The sequence below is a fragment of the Octopus bimaculoides genome, chromosome 8 (genome assembly GCF_046866305.1).
Source record: "Octopus bimaculoides isolate indiv1 chromosome 8, ASM4686630v1, whole genome shotgun sequence".
Lineage (NCBI taxonomy): Eukaryota > Metazoa > Mollusca > Cephalopoda > Octopoda > Octopodidae > Octopus > Octopus bimaculoides.
The window spans coordinates 90,006,892-90,024,143 of record NC_142935.1 but is presented as its reverse complement, the minus strand read 5'-3'; the positions used below and the strand labels follow the sequence as shown (position 1 = coordinate 90,024,143).

Sequence of the window (17,252 nt, the reverse complement as noted above, 5' to 3'; positions counted from 1 at the left end):
AAAAATGTGTTTAGTGGTCAGCGATCTATCATGGCGAATGTATGTATGTATGTATATATGTATATATGTATATATGTATGTACGTATGTATGTATGTATGTATGTATATGTGTTTGTGTGTTTGTGCTTATGTTTATCTCCCACCATAGCTTGACAACCGGCGTTGTTATATTTACATCCTCGTAACTTATCGGTAAAAGAAATCGATAAAATTAAGTACCGGGCTTAGAAAAAGAAATACTGAGGTTAATTCGTTCGACTAAAATTTTCCAAGTAGGTGTCCCAGTATGGCTGCAGTCTAATGACTGAAACATAAAAACACACACACGTACGTACACACACACACACACACACACACACACACACACACACACACACACACACACACACACACACACACACATGTATGCATGTATGCATGTATATAAATAATAAATGAAAAATGCGTTAAATAATACTACAAAACGTACACGTAGGACAGACACAGAAGGGCCGTGATTCTTCGTTTAATTATCGACCAAAAATACTAGTATCCAGTTTCGTGCCTTTATATATAGTAATTTTACTTGTGTATACATTCTTCGAAACGTCGGGTTAGAATAGAGGCAGCTGATGAAGGAATATTCCAAGTGGCTTTCCGTTTTCCTGTGTTCGTTCCGTTGTCTGTAGTTCATTGTTCTAACGTCCTGTACCCCGATATGCATATATATACACATGTAGATGTAAGTATGTACATATATGTGTGTATACATGCATATATATTCTTTGTATTATTACATACATACATGCATACATACATACATACAGACAGACATACATACATACATTCTATGCTTTTGTATGTATATCTCGCTAAATTGTATTTTAAAATATTGGAAGATATGGTGGTTTTAATGCTTTTCATGACTTTCAGAAACAACCTGTGATTTAACAACAACAACAACAATGAGCAATAACAAGGAAAACAACAACAGCCATATCAAGCAACAACGATTTTAAAAAAAACAATAACAAAAACAGCATAAACTCAGCGAAAATATTACAGGTAGGGGAGGCGGGTTCAGTTCCAAGTGATGTCAGGAACCACCGTCACGTGATACTATTAGATTTACATGACAGACAACAGCTGGGATATATCTCAGACTGGGTCATTGGAGGTGGTTGTAGTGGTGGTGGTGGTGGTGGTGGTGGTGGTGTTGGTTGTGCTGCAAGTGGTAGTAGTAAGAGTATTGGAGATAGCGGAAGTGGAGGAGATGGCAGTAGCGGAGGTGGTGATGAAGGTGATGTCGGCGAATGATAGTAGTGGTGGTGGCGGTAGTGGTGCAAGTGGTAGTAGTAGTAGTAGTAGTAGTATTGGAAATAGCAGTGGTGGTGGCGGGCGTGATGGTAGTGGGAGAGGTGTTGTTGACGGTGGTGGTGGTGGTGGTAGTGGATGGCATTAAATTGTTAGTGTTGGTGGCGGCGGTGGTGGCGGTGGTGGTGGTGGTGATGGTGGTGGTGGTGTAGTGATAGTAGGTGCTAATAGTGGTAGTAGATAGAGGTGAGGGCCATGATTGTAGTGGCGGCAATGTTGGAAGGTGTGGCGGTGATGAAGATAATGGCAGTGGGGAACGTCCTGATGGTGCCATATTGCACGGACCCCATCAGCAGCGGCACCACCACCGCCACCACCACCACCACCACCACCACCACCACCATCACTATCACCACCATATACAGTAATCTACAGGGGGGGGGGAGAAGGGGAGACTTTAGACTGGACAACGAAGCCCGCCCACCACTATAGTCACGTCCTCCTGCCGAAACCCTCTGTGTCATTTCGTTTTGCTGTCTCGTGTGTGTATGTTTGTGAATGTGTGTGTGTGTGTGTGTGTGCGTGCGCGTCTACCCATGTGTATGTGAGTGTGCCCGTGTGTGTGTGTATGTATGTATGTATATATGCACACGTACATATGCATACACGCACACACGGGCACACAAAGGCATTTACAATATATACCATGATACAGGTGTACATATTAACTATAGAATTCTGTTATCATTTGTATACTATCGCGATGTATATATTTAAGTTTGTATGTATGTATGTATGTATGTATGTATGTATGCATGCTTTTATTCAGTTTTATTTCAAGATTTCCTGCCAAAAGAGAAAGAGCCGTTTTCTAACCAAGATCCAAGGCTCCTTCATTAGAATTTCAACAACATCCTTTTGTACTCTAGGCACAAGGCCCGAAATTTTGGGGGAGGGGGGCCAGTCGATTAGATCGACCCCAGTACGCAACTGGTACTTAATTTATCGACCCCGAAAGGATGAAAGACAAAGTCGACCTCGGCGGAAGAAGTTGAACTCAAAACGTAAAGACAGACAAAATACCGCTAAGCATTTCGTCCGGCGTGCTAACGTTTCTGCAGCTCGCCGCCTAATTTCAACATCAACAGGGTATTTTTGTATGCATATGCGCAGATTTGTATGTTTTGTGTATGTATTCTAATGCATATAGTTGAATGTATAGACATGCTCGTATATACATAAATGATAAAATTCTGGACAGTTTTACAGAATTTTTCAGATCCAATGATGGATTGGATCTGTAATCTTCGAATCAGCATTCTCCTTTCTGGTTTTGTGAAGCCTAATTTCTTAAGATTGGTATTTAGGCAATGTGCTACATGAATGCATGTATGTATGTATGCATGTATGCATGTATGTATGTATGTATTGATACATACATATATACATATGATATACATACGATATATCTATCTATCTATCTATCTATCTATCTATCTATCTATCTATCTATCTATCTATCTATCTATCTATCTATCTACATATATATATATATATATATATATATATAGTCCTCGTTTGTTGTTTTTTTTTCGTACATTCTCCCATAAAAAATATATATATATATATATATATATATATATATATATATATATATATATATATATATTATATATATATATATATGTATATATATATATATATATATATATATATATATATATACAGAGAGAGAGAGAGAGAGAGAGAGAGAGGGAGAGAGAGAGAGAGAGAGAGATACATTTCTTTTATTAGCCACACAGAGCTCAACGAAGATGGGACAAATACAATGTAGAGCTTTTCTTTTTGGGAGGGGGAAGGAAAAAAAGGGGGGGTGTCGATCAAAAGGGATCGTAGGAAGGGAAAAAGGGGGGAGTTCGATCAAAAGGGATCGAGAGAAAAAAAGAAAGAAAAAAAAAGATAGATAGATAGATAGATAGATACGAGAAGAAAATGGATGTGAAGGAGAAACTCGTCGTTTTCGCTGGTATGCCTTTAATTGAATTAATTACCAAAGAAGACGGTAGCATTTACGATCGTTTCGATTACTAGTTTTAGTAAACATCATCAGAATGCGAAGAATAAATTGTTACATCGGTAATGGTAATAAAATCAAAATTTGTTAGTCATACGTTATATTATGTTCTTAAGTTGACTATTCCGCTGGGGAATGGATTTCATAAGCATTATGAGTGACAAAGAGAGGGTACGTTGTCGCAGAACCATTCGTCGAAACCGAGGGGAGAGTCCATCATACACACACACACACACACACACACACACACACACACACACACACACACACACACAAACATACAGATACACGACGGTTTTCGTTCATTCAGCTTCTGTTTAAAAAACCTACCCATGGGGCATTAGTCTGCCCAGGGCAATAGTACAAGGCACCTGCCCAAAGTGAAACTGAACCTGGAATCATATGTTGTAAGCAAATTCCATATCGCACAGGCACGCCTGCGCCTATATATATTCTTTTATACTTTCTACTGGACGTAGAAAGGGGATGAAAGCTGCGATTCACAAGCTGGAGGAGAAAAGAGAAGATATTTCATCGTGGATTTAGTTGATATATATATATATGAGAGAGAGACAAGAGTTGATAGCAGGAAAAGAATCTTCAGTAACTTAGTTAAATAAAATAGTTGCTGCTGGTCAGAGTGGTTGCAGCTATACCTGGTTATAGTATTGTAGCTCCATATTTGACAGTGAGGGAGGGAAAACGTACATCAGATTGGGTCTAAAAGAACCTAACAGCATCTATACTGCTCAAAAGAAGTACTGTCGGCAGGTGCCGAAACAATTGTGATCGCCAGTTGAGAGCCGATGAAGGGTGTTATCTGCAGTGCAAGATGTATGTAAGGTGTGTGTGTGTGTGTGCGCGCTTGTGCCAATGTATTTAAGTCTATCTATCTCTTACACACACACACACACACACACACACACACACACACACACACACACACACACACACACACACACCTATAATACGAGCAAGTAGACAAACGAAAGAAGAGCACTCAACACATGTATGGATCAAAACAGTTTGATTCAAACTCGTGTTTCAAAGTGTGTTGCTAATCCTCAGCCATTGGAAATGGCTGAGGATTAGCATCACACTTTGAAACTCAGAGTACCAACGAATTTGAATCAAACTGTTTTGATCCATCCATATATATATATATATATAATAGAATTAGTCTGTCATACCGGCCATGACGAAGGGAAATAGCCTTGAAACTCGAGTCGCCTTTATATATATATATTTATATTTATATATTTAATTCATTATTTTACTTCTGTACTACAATGCTTCAAGTGAACCACAACGCTCTTGTTTCACACAGACACACACACACACACACACACACACACACACACACACACACATACATACATACATACATATATATGCAGGGAAACAGTTGCATAATCAAGTACCTGCACACCTCGAGAACTACATTGCGTGGAAACAATTGGGATCTATTTCAAAACGGGGGCACCAGTATTTTCTTAACGAAACACTAACGAAACACTTTGAAACTTGGGACACTGGTAGAATGTGTCATATAAAACATCTTTTACTCTTAGTCTTCTTAACAAAAAAAAGGAATTCGCAAGTTATTCCATGTTAAAGTTGTCGTATTTCTGTAATTTCAACCAATCACTGACGTCTATTCAGCTGAATAGAGTTACTGCTGGGCGGTCATAAAAATGTTATTCCCTGTGGCATATTTCATCCGGTTTAATCGTAATTTATACGCATATATTGTTTATATAATAAATTACGCTGTGCGTATCTATGTGTGTAACAATTTTAGAGTTCGGATTCTAGAGTTAGGGTTAGTTTTAGGGTTAGGGTTACGGTTACGGTTAACAGTCTAGTTAGGGTTAGGGTTAGGGTTAGGGGATTAATACGATATACACCGTTACAGTGCTAACTGTTTTCAACTGAATAGACGTCAGTGATTAGTAGAAATTATCGAAATAAGACAATTTTTTACATGAAATAAATTCGAATACAAAATTTTTTTTCTGTTCTATAACACAAAATAGATAAGTATACGAAGTTTGGAAGTCTTTCGGTACCAAAAACACTACATAAAACATAAATGAAAACTGGTGCCCCCGTTTTAAAATAGATCCAACAATTGTAGTAATTAAAAAATAAATGTCCAACCGTACCCCTTCTTGTTGACTCCAATATTTCCCATTATATATATATATATATATATATATATATATATATATATATATGTTTGTATGTATATGTATGTATATATGTATGTATGTATATGTATACATACATACACACATATATACAAATGTATATAAGTATTTATGTATGTTCGAATGTATCTATGTACGTGTGTGTGTGTGTGTATATATATATGTCCGTACAGCTGTACGCGTAGACGGAAAACTAGATACTGAGAGAGAGAGGGAGAGAGAGAGAGAGAGAGAGAGAGAGAGAGAGAGAGAGAGAGAGAGTGAGAGATAGAGAGAGAGTTGACTAGAAACAATGTCTGAGTTCGAGTTATACAAATAGTGAGTGAAAAAGAAACTCAGAGTATGTATGCGCGCGCGCAAGTGATGAAGTTTGAGAAAGTGAATGAACTAGAGGATGGAGAACAATGAGAGCGCTTGAGTTTGAGATACAGAATAAGTGTGTGTGAGAGTGTGTGTGTGATTGTGTGTATGTGTGAAAGAGAGAAAGAGATTGTATGAGTGTCTGTGCATATGTGTATGCATGTGTATCTGAGAGAGATATAGAGGGTTAGAAATATTGACAGATGAATGAACCGATAGACTCAAATAGAGATAGACAGACAAATGTATGTTTAGATATATAACGAAAAGTTTGCAAGACGCAACGAAAAATTTAGAAAAAAAAATAAATGATTTGAAATCGAACCGGTGAGTGTGTTAAATAATAGGGCACTAAAAGGGAACGACTTTCCCCAGACAATAAAATATATCTCTCTCAGATATACATGCATACACATATACACACGATATATATATATACATATATATATATATATATATATATATATATATATATATATATATATATATATATATATATTTCGTATGTGTATTTCGTGTGCAAGATTCTTGATGTGGATACGTGTGTTGAAAGAACTACAATTAAACCTTGGGAGAGGCATTATGCCGGTAATAAACAATGAAATAATTTAACAAAAAACTATATAAATTAATAAAGGACTGAACCAGTGCGTGTGTTTATTACCGGCATAATGCCTCTCCCAAGGTTTAATTGTATACACACACACACACACACACACACACACACACACATACATATATATATATATATATATATCGAGAGAGAGAGAGAGAGAGTGAGAGTCAGAGACAGACAGATGGATAGATAGTAAGACAGGAAGAACCCAAAAAAAATGACGAAGAAAAACAAGAGTGACAGAAAGAATGAACGAAACACGAGAAGGAATGAAAACACATAGTAAGAAAAGTCAAACAATGCACAAAAGAAGAAAGAGTAAAAAAAAAAAAGAAAGAAGAAAGATGGTAAAGAAAGGAAAAGAAAAAAATTCAAAGAACAAAAGTAAAGAACGAAATATGAAGCAGAAAAGCTGAAGAAAACAGAAATACGTGCAGAAAGGAAGAAAAACAGATACGAGAAAGGAATTAGAAAGAAAAATGATGGCAAGGCATTCTGCAGCAAATCATCTTTCCACTTATCTCTTCGTAAAGGTCGGTATTGGGAAGGATCTAGAAAGGTTACCTTGCCAAAATTTCTTCAACTGACGTAGCATAACGTTGGCAGTTGGCAGAGTGAAGTTCTGTAACCTTCATTTGAGGAGAGCTCTTCATGTCTAAGCGCTTTATATACACATATGCAGACACGCACTATACAATACATACATACATACATATATATATATATATATATATATATATATATATATATATATATACACACACATACATACACTACATGTGTGGGTGTATGCATACATGGGTGAAAATACACACACGCACTCAGATATATATATATATATATATATATATATATATATATATATATATATATGCTTGTGTGTGTGTGTGTGTATTTATCTGTTATTTACACAAATGTTATGAAATATAGTAAATGGTATGCATATATATCTGTGTGCGTCTGAGTGTGTGAATATCTATACGTGCACCATCCCCATAACACACACACTAATGCACACACACACACACACACATACTCGCACACACACATAACTTTTACACACGCACTCACCACACACGCACCGACGAATACACACACTCACCACACACGCACCGACACATACACACACAACACGCACACTCCCCCCCCCACATACACACACAAACACACATATACACACACTCAATCACACATACTTACACACATGGATGTGTCAGCTCGGACGTTTAAGTCGTCTGCCAGGGATGACCTGTCTTCAACACTAACTATACGTGTGGACATAAGTGCGTTTCTCTCCGGTTATGTATTCTATGAAACTTGGTGCTAGTTTGTGTTTATGCACGTTCGATTATCTATCTATCTATCTATCTATCTATCTATCTATCTATCTATCTATCTATCTATCTATCTATCTATTTATCTATCTATTTATCTATCTATCTATCTATCTATTTATCTATCTATCTATCTATGAATATATGTACGTATGTACACATGTATGTATGTATGTATGTATTCTAGTGAGTGTATTCTTTAAAATTTGGTGCTAGTTTGTGTATATGCACATTCGATTATCTATATATTTATGCATATTTACACGTATACATTCACAAGCGTTCATGCATTAGCATGCACACACACGTATACTCATATATGCATACACACACACACACGTACACACACACGTACACACACACACACACACATGTATATATATATATACGACGGGCTTCTTCCAGTTTCATCTACTAAATCCACTCAGAAGGCCCGAGGCTATAGTAGAAGACGCTTGCTCAAGGTGTCACGCAGTGGGACTGAACCCGGGACCACACAGCCACTCCTGCGCCTACATATATATATATATATATATATATATATATATATATATATAATATACATACACACATATTTATACACAAATACACACAAACACACACACACAGATAGATAGATAGATAGATAGATAGATAGATAGATAGATAGATAGATAGATAGATAGATAGATAATATATAAATATATATATATATAAAACGTCTTGCGGCGTTTTCAATAGTCGTTGACAGTCGGTTATCAGAGCGGCGTTCTTTTTGTTTGTGTGCACATGTGTGTCCCTCTGTCTCCTTGTGTGTGTATGTTTGTGTGTGTGTGTGAGTGTGTGTGTATATATGTGAGTACCTCTGTTATGCATGGATGTGTCTCCATGTGTCCTTGTGTGTGTGTGTGTGTGTGTGTGTGTGTGTGTGAAGAGTGCGTGTGTATATCTGGTCATGTGTTTTAGTCTTCATTTGCGTATGTATGTGTGCAGGTGTGTGTGTGCTTGTCTGTCCATATTACTTATGTACCTGTCTATCTGTTTATCTGTTTACTTACATTTCCATTTACCTACATACATTCATATATATATATATATATATATATATATATATATATATATATATATATATATACGTGCACGAGCACATATACGTCTACATAACAGCCTACAACAACTCTACCTGTGTATATATAAACTGTGGGTATTGGGGTATGACTACCTTCTACGTATATTTCCTATTTAGTACTGGGGATGTTTTGGGAAGATTCCATTTATGAATATGTGTGTGTGTGTGTGTGTGTGTGTGTGTGTGTGTGTGCGTGTGCGTGTGCGTGTGTGTGATTGTGTGAGTGCCTGTGCATATGTGTGCGTGTGCGTATGTGTGTCTGTGAGTCCGTGAGTATCTATATATGACTGTGTGCGTGTGTGTGTATATATCTATAATATATATGTACTCACAGACACACATACAGGCACACACATATGCACAGGTACTCACACAACCACACACAAGCACGCTCACGCACATGCACACATACACATATAGAAATAGACAGACGTACAATCAAAATAGATATGCATAGGTACACATGCATAGATATAGTTTTTATTGATATACACATAAGAAGAAAGGCATTCTAATTGACTCGTTCTCTCACACACAGACACAAAACACACACACACACATACACACTTATATACACACACACACACACACGCACACACACACACACGCACGCACACACACACACACACACACACGTACACGTACACACGTCCTTTCATGCACACATACACACATTGACAGCTACCTATTTTCACAGGTATTTAAACATTGCTGCATGCTCAGACAGGCTACCCTGACAGCAGACACCAAGAGGATATATGAACTACACTAACAGTATTTTTTGAGATAAGCGCGTACAGGAGCTTCATGGCTGAATGAGTAAGAAGTTCGCTGAGCAACCCAGAAAACCTGAGTTCGCTCTCCGTGCTTGGCATTGTGGGTAATTTTCACCTTTTATAGCTTCCGGTTGTGCCATACCTTATCAGTGAAACTGAACAGACGAAAACTGAATAGAACACCGCCGAATGGATTGTTCCAGAAGTTCGAAGGTACAACTTTGTTGCACACTGTTTCTTCCTGAGAATTACGTTAAGGCTACTCAAGTATATGGAGTACTCAGCCGCTTACACTTTCATTCAGTGGACAGGTGACTCAGTTAATGGAGCAACTGAATCCTCTTCATCGAACGACAGATATCTACCAGATATGCTTGTTGTAATTATTATTGTTTTAGCCCCAGGTTTGCTATGAGATTGCTGACCTGTAAAGAATGGCGTTCCGGTCGAGATAATCCAGTTTTAAATTCAAACTTCATATCTAGGGCTGCCTAGGGCTGACGTGTTTAAGATGGCAGGCTGAGAATTTGATTTTTTAAAAATACTTTTGTTTGAACGAAGATATTTTGAATGATATTTCAGCTCTGACCATCCCATCGTAATTTTCAGACAGCGCATATATATGACTACAGTCCAATGTCTTGTTTCTGTATTTAAGATAGTGGACTGTCATTTGAGGGGAATTCAACACTAATTTCTAGCAGCTCGTTTGCTCATATGACGTCTTTTTTTTCTTTCCATACTTTCTAGTTTGGAAGGAAGATAGAGCTTCCGAGATTTGTGAGCGCTTCTATGTTACGGAATTCATGATACGGTAAGATTTTCAGAGCGTATTGATTTCCGTGTTACGCAGAAGTTAATGAATATGGATGTCAATGAAAAACGAAAACAAAAAAGAAAGAAATCTCGTTAGGGAATTCCACGTTATGGCAAATATATTGCTATAGTCAATAAAACAAAACCAAGAACATCTTGATTTATGTCTAGAGCACTTTCATATATATACATTAATAGTTTTCTGGTCGAACATTTCTCTTCACAATTTCTCATTTCTTATCGAAGATCCATTTCCTATTGATATATTTATTCTTGCTGTAATTCTTTGTTGGAGAGTGGAATCACCTCTTGGCCACTGTTGTTCGCAAGTCTACTCTGACCCAGAGTAGTAAACGCCTGCCAGAGTCCCAGAGTCAGTCGGGCAGATGGAACTTTTCTTGTCTGGCGAAGCAACACGTCTAAGGGACCGAGCTACAGTAAAGGCTTCGGAACTAAATCCTTAGGGAAAATCGGGTGTCAGAGCTCCTTAGACAGTTTGACATTATTTACAACTTCCTTCTGGAAACTCCTGCGACAATGCTTGTCTCGATATGTAACGGTAGCGTTGTTTCTTTGGATCCATCAATGACATGAAGAAGAGGAGTTCGCTATACGGGCAATAACCTGTCCTCCATACTATACTGCACAAGCTTAGATCCAATCGAATATCTTATATTTGAAAGATAGAACCGAATAGCACACCGGAGAGGACACTTCCGCCTCGCCATCGGTGTCGATACAACTCGGAGAGCAACAGTTACCAGTTATAAGTCATTGCTACAACTGAAACAACACTGGAAAGCCAACAAGTACGGTTTGTGTGACAGAGACTGTCATTCCAGCATCGGACTCTTCAACTACAGGCAATGGTGATCCAGCAAGGTGGACATGTCAGACCTTCATCAATGGCCATTAAGGACAAACGGACGTCATAGTGTAATTTTTTTTGTTGGATGGTTTTAGGAATAGTTTACTCAGAAGACATATTAGACATATGGGTCTAAACTTTGTCCTGTCCTTAACTTTTGGTTTCTTTGGTAATGGAACAGTCGTTTCATTTGGTATGTGTTCACTTTCATATATAACTAACTATTTGTTGCGATTATCTAAATGCTTTTAATGTGTCATTTAGTATTTCATCTGTCCACTTGCCTTTCCATCTTTCACTTATTTTATCTTCTTTTTACTTCTTGAAAATTTTTGTTTCTATTAACAACATCATAAATGGGTATAAACAAGCTCTGTTCTCATCAACGTAACTCCTCTGTATTCAACCGATGTAAATGTAATCTGCGCATGCTCAAACAGTATGTTCTCATTTTGTTCTTAATGCTACCACTTTGTTTAACCCTGTATTTACTGTAATTGATTTCATTTGTTTTACCATATATTTCTTATACTGCTTTTTAAAGTTTTTCAACTCCATAGTATTGAGTATCCAGCCATTTATCTTTTGTTTTTCAACATTCACAACAGAACTCTTCATTTACGATGTTATATCTACCTTGATCTCTATTCTTATATTCTAATATTCTTTCATTCTTCCATATTTAATACAATTTTATCAGTTTCCCCTTGCGTTTTCTTTTCTCTTTTAAGCAATGTTTCCTTTAGTGGTGTTGGTCGGTTTTATTAAGTAACTGCCCGGATTCATTACCCCCAACATACTATAACTCTGCCTAGTTGAGAATTGATACTGCAAATTCTGAAACAATGGTTTATCTCTACTGTAAAAGAATAGTGATTTGGTGAGTTTATTGCATTTTCTACAATGTTCAACTCTGTTTTCTGACTATTTATGGTGCGAAACAGTAGATACATCACGGATATGGGAACTGCATTCTCATCAAAGTATATAGACTCAACAGCTGTTCGGGAGTAAAACAGTTCTTAGTTATAAGCAGGGCTGGATTAAGACCCATAGAGTCCCTAAGCTCTTAAAATTCAAAATATAATCAATAATAAACCATAAAATAAATTTTTATTTTTCTGAATGAAACAAAACCAATAATAAGAAAAATAATGTTTACTCTTGTACATTTCCACTTATATTGGAAAAGTTTTCTCCTACTTTTTTTTATTGCAATGTCTTTAATGAGTTCCTCACTACGACACCATGAAAACGTCGAAATTATATTTCTGATCATATAAACCATTTCAAATATTATTTTAGCAAGTATAAAGTGAATTCTTTTGTGTCGTAAACCATTTATCATTTCTGTGTTGCTCCTCCCCTCCCTTGATGTCCTAAGCATGTAATTATTTTGCTAAATCATTAATCCAGCGCTAGCTATAAGAACTGACAGAGCCCAGATTTCAAGCTATACGTTTGGCCATTATATAACTAAATGGTGTATCAGACAGTACCTCATCACAAACATGCTATGATATTCAAATGGAACCTCTTACATAGTCAACAAATCAGGTGACAAAGCATTTGCTTCATATAAATAAAACCAGGTTTGGTTTTCCTTTTTAATTTTCTATTACTAACACAATATCGATTTTTCAAAGAAGTAATTACTAAAATGTGTGTATTCGTGACATATTGATGTAGACTAGGTCGTCGTTTTGTACCGCCATTAGGAGTTATGTTCAAGATATCTGTAAACAGAAGTATTGTGTGTCCAGTGTGAGGTATCTAAGTTACGGGTGGACGTCCCCTGTGTGTGTGTAAGTCTGTTTAAAGGAGTGTTGTGTGGTGGTTAGAAATAACAACGAGTAGGTCATGGGCGGATAGAAAGTCTGATGAATGACATAACCAAAACCTGAAATATAACTCTGGATGTGATTTGAAACAGATGCCTGTCGTACTCAGATGCTGCGATAACTACGGACAAAACAAACAAATAAAAACAGCTAACTACTACTACTACTACTACTACTACTACTACTACTACTACTACTATGGCTGCTAACGCCGCTGGTCCTAACACCGCTGCTGTTAATGCCGCTGCTGCTTTCATGAACTGAGCAGCTACTGCTTATTTGATACAGCACACACACACACACACACACACACACACACACACACACACACACACACACGCGCGCACACACACACACGCACACACACACGCACACACACACACAACAATAGGTGGATGGTGGTTCACTCACTACAGCTGTTTCAGACGTGTTTTGTTTTTATTAATAAGTAGAGTTATTTCATCATGCGAAAAAAAAAAAGCGTTTTCCTCAGGTGAATAATATACATTTAAAAATATACATTTAAAAATATGAAAAAAAAAAAGACATTCCTTGAATACCTTTATGTACCATTTCATAACTCTCTGGCGAACTTTTAAAATGTTCAATTCGTGCATAAATTCACCTGAAACAGCTGTAGTGAATGAACCACTATCCGTCTGATGTTATTTGTTTATTATTCACCTTACTCGGACCTGCAATTAACGTGGACCTCGAGTCTCCTGAGTGAAGTATAATTGTTGCATTTATCTGTCGATATTTATATTATGTCTTTTACTTGTTTCAGTCATTGGAATGCATCCATGCTACGGCATCGTCTCGAAGGGTGTAGTCAATCACATCTACCCCGGTACTATTTCTGAGTCTAATACTTACGCTATCATCTCTTCTGCCGAACCACTAGGTTACGGTGATATAAACAAACAAACACTGGTTGTCAAGTGGTGATGGAGACAAGCACAAAGAGAAAGACTCACACACATAAACCACACGCACGCGTGCACACACATATACACACACACACACATCATGCTGCTGATAAACTGGGCAGGCACATTGCTTTAACGACGTATATGTATGGCACTCCGTTGTTTACGACGTCGAGGGTTCCAGTTGATCCGATCAACGGAACAGCCTGCTCGTGAAATTAACGTGCAAGTGACTGAGCACTCCACAGACACGTGTACCCTCAATGTAGTTCTCGGGGATATTCAGTGTGACACAGTATGACAAGGCTGACCCTTTGAATTACAGGCACAACAGAAACAGGAAGTAAGAGTGAGAGAAAGTTGTGGTGAAAAAGTACAGCAGGGTTCGCCACCATCCCCTGCCGGAGCCTCTTGGAGCTTTAGGTGTTTTCGCTCAATAAACACTCACAACGCCTGGTCTGGGAATCGAAACCGCGATCCTATGACCGCGAGTCCGCTGCCCTAACCACTGGGCCATTGCGCCTCCACTTTAACGACGGAGGAGTAGCTATAGTACATGTAACGAGCTTCTTAACATTACTGCAACCAAAGAACCTGCCTGGTACTTTATTTTAATCTACCCTGAAAGGATGAAAGCAATGTTGACCTCAGCAGTATTTGAACTCAAAAAGTAAAGAGCCGGAAGAAATGTCATTAAGCATTTTGTCAGATTCGCTAGCAATTCTACAAGCTTGCCGCCTTTGATCATTTTTCTTTTCTAATTTTAGCACAAGGCCAGCAATTGAAGAGGAAAGGGAGGTAGTCAATTACTTCGACTCCAATATTTGACTGGTCCTTAATTTCAGTGGTTTTCAAACTGTGGTCCGCGGACTACAGGGGTTCCGCAAGGACAAGACAGGGTGTCCGTGAACAGCAAATACTTTTTATGGGCAATTTGATTTTATATATGGTTTTTAATCGAAATCTTTTAATTGACAATAAACCTATTTGTTAAATACTGTTAAATAAACAAATGTAAAAATATATGTTATTTTAAGCAAATATTTATGTATAAATTTCATAAGCGTTTTATAAGGGGGTCCCTAAGGCAAAGCCTGAAATATAAAGGGGTCCGCAAGTCAAAAAGTTTGAAAACCCCTGCTTTATTTTATCGTCTCCGAAACGGAGAGGATGAAAGGCAAAGTTGACCTCGGCGATATTTAAACTAAGGTCGTAAAGAGCAGGAAAAAATACCGCTAAGCATTCCCGTACGGTGAGTCTAAATATATTACTTAAAAACCAGGACTGGGATTCACAGATCTTGAAAAACAAAAACTAAAAACTGAAAATGCCTACAAGTTTAAAAACACAACAGCAAGACTCTATTGTGGTTGGTTGGCATATATTTGCAGCCAATCACGAGAGAGCACACAACAGCTTTTCTTCAAACACTAATTAATCACAAAACAACAGCCTGCCACTTATTTATGAGTGTCTTACTTAAGCTGTAAAAGTTTGCAGCAGACACACGACCTGATTAACTGAGAGACCAATTTATGAATGCGCGCGCGCGCGGTTGTGTGTGTATGTGTGTACGTGTGCGCTTGCGCACGCAACCGTAGGTGTGTGTGTGTACATACACACATACATGCATATATATATATATATATATAAACGCCGGTGTTAAAATTGGGGTAGCTGATGAAGGAAAATGTACTCTATGTGGCTTGTGTATTTTCTGTACTCTGGTTATTATTATTTTCTTGTCTACGTTGAGAATGTGTGCCTACATATGATTCCTGAAGAACAGTGTGGTTTCAGATTTGAGCGAGGGACAATGGACATGACATTTCCTGTAAGGCAGGTTCAAGAGAAATGCTTTTGTGTAAACTTGGTTGTCCAATACATTTTGTGAGCATTTTTAAGGAACTACATAGTAACATGAAAGCTCAGGCAGTCTTTAATGGTGAGCTATTTCATGAATTTTCGGTGGACAACGGTGTCAAGCAGGGAAATATTCCTGCCCCTACACTTTTCTCTATTTATTTTGATGCATTGCTTTTAAGGATTGCAACAGGGGAATCGGAATCAGATTTCTGACATCTGGTCGTATTTTTAACTTGATCCCGTTTAACTGCAGAGCAAAAACTTTCAAAATATCTGTTAGAGAATTACTTTATGCTGATGATGCTGATTTGTTGGCACACTCAGAGGGGGATATGCAACATTTAATGGACAGATTTTCCACTGCGTGTGTACATTTCGGACTCACAGTTAGTCAGGGGAAAACCAAAGTACTGTTTACTCCCGTGCCAGGACTAACATATTCTGAACCAAACATTTTTGTGAATGGAAGAAGGTTATAAGTCGTTGACACCTTTGTTTACCTTGGAAGTACACTGTCAAGAGATGGTGGTTTTGAAGCAGAGATATACTATCGAATAGGGAAGGGAAGTGTCGCATTTGGAAAGCTCGAAAAGCGAGCATGGGCGAATAGATATTTCCCTCCAGACAAAAATCAGTGTCTATAAAGCGTGTGTATTGCCTGCACTTTTTACAAACGTCATATTAAAATGCTGGAGAGATTTCTTCAAAAGTATCTCAGACGTATCTTAGGAGTCAAGTGGGAATATTTCATACCAGATACAGAAGTTTTGCGCATGGCACGTTGCAGCTCAATTGAACAAAATGTTATCTTGACTCAAATGAGATGGACTGGACATGTTACTAGAATGAAAGACGAGCGTTTGCCCAAAGCGTCCTTTTTATGGTGAGCTCAACTCTGGTAAGCGACCATAACATAAGTCGAGGAAAAGGTATAAAGGCCGTGTGAAGGAAAACCTGAAGAAACTAGATATGAACAAAAGTGATTGAGAAAATGATGTTTTAGATAGGAACAAGTGGAGAGGTGCTGTTAGGACTAATTGCAATGCCTGGGAGGAAAAGATGATTAGCACTCTGAACTTTAAAAGGTCTGTCGCGAAGGAACAGTTGGAACTGTAATATCATTGGATATGTATTATATGTGATCGTGTTCTGTTGTCTAA

At 37.7% G+C, this 17,252-nt stretch overlaps 2 long non-coding RNA genes across 3 annotated transcripts in view; one reads left to right on the top strand and one right to left on the bottom strand.

The window, feature by feature from the left end:
- Positions 1–7,239, bottom strand: part of LOC149134499 (uncharacterized) — a 28,135-nt gene extending 20,896 nt beyond the window's left edge. For both annotated transcript variants that reach the window (XR_016242937.1, XR_016242938.1), the window contains exon 1: positions 7,119–7,239. This is a non-coding gene — a long non-coding RNA (uncharacterized LOC149134499). The remainder of the gene's footprint in view (positions 1–7,118) is intronic.
- Positions 7,240–7,578: 339 nt separating this feature from the next.
- On the top strand, positions 7,579–15,350 carry LOC128248600 (uncharacterized). The gene is made up of 3 exons (XR_008264782.2): positions 7,579–7,837; positions 12,188–12,336; positions 14,994–15,350. It is a non-coding gene; the product is annotated as an uncharacterized LOC128248600 (long non-coding RNA).
- The last annotated feature ends 1,902 nt before the right edge of the window (positions 15,351–17,252 follow it).